The following is a 7,104-nucleotide window of genomic DNA, read 5'->3' as shown; positions in this document are numbered from 1 at the left end:
GCTGATTTGTTATGCATCAACTCGATATAATTTGCCAAATTGTTTTTTCTAATTTAAATTTAACATTAATATATGCTTTTAGTTAGCTTAATTTGCATTGTGTTTAAGCATTCTTTTCATATTTTGATGTATTTTTCTTCCAGCAGCAAACCAGTAAAAGAAGTGTACATGTATCAAAAGATCGCAAAGCGCACACCTTTTGTAATATGGGCAGTATTTTCAGAGCTGGAGATGGGGCAGTGGAGATCACATGATTTCTGGACTATTATGTTAATGATGGCCTTGATGTGGTTTATCAGACTCTATCTGCATTATTGCAGTCAGTGGCTTTTCCTCCAGGCTATTTCCATCCCTGTTTTCAAGTAAGTATAATTTGTTGTGTTTAAAGTGCACCTGTCTCAAATAATTTGCATTTTTGAATTCAAATATACTGAACATAAAAAGAGTTATCTATGTATTATGCTAACTATCTCTCTCCACTTAAACACTGATATTTATGCCTGTTGTCTGCAGTAGATGGATTTAGCAGCATTACTAAATACAAAATTGTCTATAACCACTGTTCTGAAGGAAGACAATTATAATGAACAATATAACTTTGTGAATATAACTAAAGCTCTCGTGGGTCCCCATCCTTTAGTTATAGAGAGCCTTGTGTAGAGTTAGATGTATGCGCAGTATCCAAACTTAAAGTACATCTCAGACTGAGCCATATCTACCCCTTGTGCCTCTTCATGCTGATGATGATGAGCATCAGCACGGACCTTGTTGTTATTAAAAATAAGTAAATAGAATAAATTAATTCCCTGGTGCACAATAGCAAGGAAATGCACAGAATGGCATCACCCTGCCATAATGCCAAACCAATCCCAGGTTGGTCAGCATGGGACTGGAATCCCTAGGGAGATTGGACCCACAAAAAAAAAAAAACATATGAAGAGTACAAAGATAATCAAACATACAATACATAAATGCATACATACAATACAGACATTATATATTCAACAGGCGTGAGGTTATTTCAGGAGTGGGTATATAATATCCTATTCTGTTGTTATTAACCTCATTCTTTTTCCTTAGCAATCCTCATTTGTATATTTGACTTCAGGGTTTCCTTTGTGTGTGTGTGTATATATATATATATATATATATATGTATATATATATATATATATATATACACAAGTTAACCGTGCATGATACTCATGCATTCTAGTCAAATCAAGCTACTTAAGGTCTTAAAAAGGTTCTTGTCATGCATTTGGACCTAGCCAAGGCCTCCTCAGTGGAAGAGCGTTACTTCCCGACGCAAGCGGCCTTTTTAATGTGTGTTCATGAGGTAAAATTACCTCACGAAAATGAGTTTGACCAATCAACTCGTAAATTTAGCCTTTACTACCCCTCCCACGGGGGGAAGGGGGGATGATGGAAGTTAACTGACTTGACTATTCTAATTTTTTTGTTAAATAATGTCAGTATACCAAATTTCAGGTCAATTGGATGAGCCCTTTCTGAGAAAATATTTTTTTCCACACACACACACACACACACACACTAACGCACGCCTCTACACATGTGTGTTCATGAGGTAAAATTACCTCACGAAAATGAGTTTGAGCCCTACCAAATTTCAGCCCTTTTTGAATTTTTTTCCCCACACACACTAAGAATTTAGTAGGTCAGTGTATAACTCTGCCCAGCAGGTGGCGCTGCAACTTGGTTTTTTTTTCCACACACACACAGACAGACAGACGCCACTAAGCATTTATATATATTAGATATATATATATATGTACTAGTGTATATGTTGTAAGACAGAAAGTGTATGTGAGTGTTTCTTAGTCATTGCACTTTGTGTCACGTGTGTATGAATGTAATAAGAGGAAGAGAGAAGCATTTATGAAGAAAATGTGTTTAAACAAGCACATCTTTGTGTGTGTTTACATGAGAAAGAAACAGAAAGAAAGATTGCAAGCACACATTTGTGTGTGTTTAAATCTTTAAAGAGAAATGTGTTTAAGCAGGAGATAAAGATTAAATGAGAGAGCAAAAAATATGAATAAGAGAGTGAAATAGGAAGGTAGTGTGGCGCACGTGTGTGTAACAAGTGGTCAGGCCTAAGGGATAATACAGGCCTGGAAACAATAGCCTATCTGAGGAGGGGGGAAGGGGCTGTGTGAGAAGGATGCTTTTGTGATAAAAATCCAGCCTTTTTAAAAGTTATTTACAAAGTTATTTATTTATTTATAAATATTTATTTACATTTAATTGCAGATATATATATATATATATATATATATATATATATATATATATATATGTATATAAAATGTAATAGATAAGATAGAGTTATGGAAATAGTTAGCAGGATTCAGAAGAAAGTTACTAGAAATACATGCAAACAAATATTAGAAAAGTTAATAGAAATAAATGGGCAGAGTATATAAGATGCAGGTAAAAGTTAGATAATACAGAGAAGTTATTGCAGAATAAAACTTACAGTGGAATGTTGCAGTGTGATGTCCAGTGGAGAGGTGTACGTAGCAAAGAGACAGTTTTGCCGGCTTCAGCAGTTTATAAACCTTTACTCAGAATGCATTGCTTCAGGTGGAGGTTGTTGGCCTCTGCCACACCTCCCACAACTGGACACTGCCTGCAGTCACTGCTCTGTGTTTCTTATCTGTGATTTCCTGTCCTGTGAGCACATGTTTTCTTTGTTTGAAATGCTCTGGCTTTCAGTCAGTTCATATCTTAATCTGCGCATAAGTTTGGCGCATATAAACAGCAGTGGAATGCTAGTGGCCATTATGCGTGGCTCAAGCTCCGCCCACTGCGACTACATCATCGGTGGTGATATAGGAGTTAATACACACTAATCATTAGTTTTGTAGGTAAGGGACGTTGCTAGTTACATTGAAGTGTAATAAACTATGATTGTTCCGTGTACACTTCTCTGCATAACTTATAATGCCAGTAATGAAACCTGAAGCACCCCAGGGGCGCACTGAGGATTTTTCAGGGGGGGGGTTTTCTCCGCCCCCGGAAAAAATAAATTCCTAGAGACCTGCCGCGCATGCGTGGCAGCTCCGTTTCGGCTGCACTGTAGTATACAGTACAGCAACGCCGCGGACGCTTCTTAGACAGTGCCGATATGTAGGGTATGTACCATTTATAACAATCCTTTGCTTCCTGATAGTTATACACCCCTGTACATATGTTTTCCCGAGTCCCTGTGCTTTTATCTTATATACCAAATGGCTATGTGGAACTATATAAAATGATTACAAAATCTAAATAAATCACATGATGGTGATGAACTGGGCGGCACTGTGACTTAGTGGTTAACACTTCTGCCTCACAGCACTGGGATCATGAGTTAGATTCCTGATTCCTTATCTGTGTGGATTTTGCATGTTCTCCCTATGTTTGCTTGGGTTTCTTCTGGTCGCTCCAGTTTACTCCCACACTCTGAAAACATACTATTAGGTTAGCTGGCTCCTATTAAATTGGTCATAGTCTCTCTTGGTCGGGTGTATGTGTATATTAGGAAATTTCAACTATACACTCCAATGGGGCAGGGACTGATGTGAGTGAGTTTTCTGTACAGTGCTGCAGGAATTAATGGCCCTATATAAATAGCTGATGATGATGATGATGATGATGATGATTACAATTGCATGGTGATCAATAAAAAAATGTACATGCAAACATGAGATAGCTACCCTGTCATGCTCTGTTTATCACGGAGCAAACACAAAACTGGCAATGTCTAGAGACCACCTCATAATCATCTATCAGTCTCTTTTTGTTTGTATTTCTTAATGCAGCCATCATGGTCATTTTATAAATCAGTCTAAGTAAGTATAAAATAAACCCTTTTAAATGCACAATATAAAAGAAACATAAATAGTAAATTCATAAGTACAATCAAAATTCTATGATATTAGTACATACAATCATGATCATCATCATTTATTTATATAGCGCCAACATATTCCGTAGTGCTTTATTATTGGGGACAAACATAGTAAACTAATAAACAAACTGGGTAAAACAGACAAAGTAGTAAGAAGGCCCTGCTCGCAAGCTTACATTCTATGCTATGCAAATAAAGCAAAAAATCAAGGCACCTCTGTAAAAGGAAATCATATTAAATTGTATGCAGCAATAAGCAATTTAAATTACTTATGACATTCATCGCTTTTATATTTTTAATAAAATTCTTTCTCAATTAAAATTATTGTTTTTATTCACAGGTTTGCATTTTATCCTCATACTGTTGAACTGACCTATCAGCATTCCTTAATGCATACCAGAGAGGAATTGTTCATAGTTGCAGTAGGGCCTATGTCCTTAAATGTATCCATGCACCTAATGATTCTTCTAAGATGGGGCTGTCAAATATTGTTTCACTCATTCCCCACCATATTGTCAAAGTTTATCATTGCCCTGGGTCTCTGGACAGTGCTAGATCCTTTGGCTGTATTTATAGTCGATGCATTCCTTGGGGTAAGTCATTAAAATAACTGTTATAATGGACATTTTAAAAAATAAAAAATAAAAGTACAATTTCTGTTTTTGTACAGTGTAACTAGTGTCAATAAGATACTGATGTCTGTTGTCAAAGATTGTTGAGTAATCTGTAATACGGTGCAGTAACAAAATGTTTCAAATACATTTTTTATTTAAATCTCATGTGTATGTTTATTGTTATGCAAAATACATTCCAAAGCATTAAGTTAATTGCAGTAGAGGGGATAAGGCAGTGATAGGCAACCAGATACACTTTAGGGACATTACCTCTAAGCTCATTAAAAAATTAAAACAAGACATTTATTAAAAAAAAGAGACACCTGTCTGTAATAACATATGAGCATCTCAAAGAAGTGAAGGAGCAGGGAGCTGCAGGTGGAGGCACTTTTGGGCCTAGGGCTGCCTGTTGCCCATTCATGGGATAAGCACACTAGTAAAATTTCAACAACAAAAATAACAACTTCTTGATGTTGGTAATCCATAGCATAAGTCAGTCAGTAACTAACATTTTAGTACAGTTTTTAAAATTTGACGGTTGGTTGCTAGAGGTTACAGCACATTTGCATTTATGTGTGTTTTTATAATTGTGTCTTTGTATCCTGTACGATTAGTAAACATTCTTTTCCATCTTTCTCATGATTCTCTGGATAATATAGCTTGAATCTCCCATAATATTTAGGTTTTGTGAAAACATTTTGGGGCATATTCAATTGTTGCCATTTCCTGCAGGGTTAAAAGTATTACCGTTATTAAACCGGATTTCAGCTCGCGGCTCAGGGAGGTGAAATATACCGTAATAACGGTATTTACGCGTACTATTACCGTAATGATGGTAATAGCGCGCACGCCGCGTTACTTTTACATGTAACGCCAACAATTGAATATGCCCCTTTGATTTCTAAAACCTAAATATTATAGAAGATAATAAGAATAACCCATGTTATTGACTTCACTTGTCAGTGTTTTTAATATTGTGGCTGAACGGTGTATGTTAGTTAAATGTAATTGGTCTTTAAGTTGCTGTATACCCATTGTAGTATTAATAAAACCCTGTTATGATTAACTTCACAAAAATGACTGATCAAACAGTAGGATCAACTTTTCCAGTTGCCTCAAGGACAAGGATGTAATTTCTAGATCGCAACTGTGGTGTATGTAGTTCTTATTTTACTATGTGTATCCGATAGAGGGATATACTGGGTCTCATTTTGTGTTCTACATATTGGTGTATGACCGTGTGTAGTGTGATATTAGGAGAACTAAAGTAAAGAAGGCTGCATAAACCATGGTGTTTATAAAGAGTTTACTAATTATCGAATCACAGACTTAACAGCACCATTGGCTAGATGCACTTTTGTAGACTGTCTCCAATAGTACATGAATCTATGAAAATGAAAGATAGCATCAGATAAACTTACATAAATGCCTACCTTCATTATTTCATCATTGGCCACATTGGTCAACATCAGTGCACAAATAACTATTTGTACTAAACAAGTCCAATCCACTGACACTAAGCAGATGATATTGTGTGGAGAACGTGTATGTATGCCTGTCTGCATACTATGCCCACCCTGTTTAAAAAGACGACTCTTCATTTTTAAAAAATGCAGCCACTGTTGGATACACTCTAATAGAGAGTATCACTAACCAATGGCACAAACTAGGAAAGCAGTGTTATTTAAAAAACAGACCATATAGCTCTTTGTACCACCACATTCCTTTAAAACTACACTACTACCAAATAAAAGGTAGCGCAGGAGCGTCACAATTAGCTGCAGCCCAGACAAAGCACATCCGCTGCTCCTCTTACAGTGTCGGCCAAAAACCAGATTGGTAAGAAAGTGAGCTGCAGGACCAATGTCAAGCTGTGATCAGTCACCCTTTACCACCATTTAAAGGGTGGTTACTTAACTGATACCCATGAAAAGCATCTACATGTAACAGCCCTCAGGGCATCGGATCAGTGTGGGATTAGCCCCTGCACTATCACATTTTACTAGGTCAGTGTTGGGTAACCTGTGACACTCCAGGTGTTTTGAAACTACAATTCCCAGTATACCCTCCCAGCAGTAAGCTGCTATATATTGGCAAAGCATGTTGGGACTTGTAGTTTCACAACACCTGGAGTGTCACAGGTTAGCCAACACTGTACTAGGTAATAGTGCAGCTTTAAGACATAATTGCTGATACGTGATACAAAGTTTAATTTTTTATTCATGTTTTTATGTTATAGAGACTTTCTCACAGCGCAGAGAAGCCCATTGCAGATGCAGCAAAACTCTATTGGTTTTTCTTGCGAACAGAACAATCTGGCATTCCTGGCATACTCATCACTTTGCTGATATACACAATGATTTTCATCATATCATCCTCTGTTCTTTACCTTTATTTCCTGAGGTAAAAATGCATTTGAGATTGGAATATGTGAGTTGTTATGCCACAATTTAACATAAAATTAGGTCCCATTACTCTTCAGTTTTAAATCACTTAATTCTAAGATTTTGTAAAAACAATTAGTCATACCTTTGTCGGTAAATTGATTCTAGTACTACTAGGTAGGCAACTGTTG

The 7,104-nt window shown here is 36.6% G+C and overlaps 1 long non-coding RNA gene across 1 annotated transcript; it reads left to right on the top strand.

Annotated features, from left to right (window-relative positions):
• The first annotated feature begins 295 nt into the window (after positions 1-295).
• Positions 296-6,872, top strand: LOC142157774 (uncharacterized). Its single transcript, XR_012692625.1, has 3 exons — positions 296-362; positions 4,256-4,508; positions 6,769-6,872. It is a non-coding gene; the product is annotated as an uncharacterized LOC142157774 (long non-coding RNA).
• The last annotated feature ends 232 nt before the right edge of the window (positions 6,873-7,104 follow it).

The sequence above is a fragment of the Mixophyes fleayi genome, chromosome 5, assembly GCF_038048845.1.
Source record: "Mixophyes fleayi isolate aMixFle1 chromosome 5, aMixFle1.hap1, whole genome shotgun sequence".
Lineage (NCBI taxonomy): Eukaryota > Metazoa > Chordata > Amphibia > Anura > Limnodynastidae > Mixophyes > Mixophyes fleayi.
The sequence above is the reverse complement of the archived record's forward strand: the minus strand, read 5'-3'. Positions and strand labels throughout refer to the sequence as shown.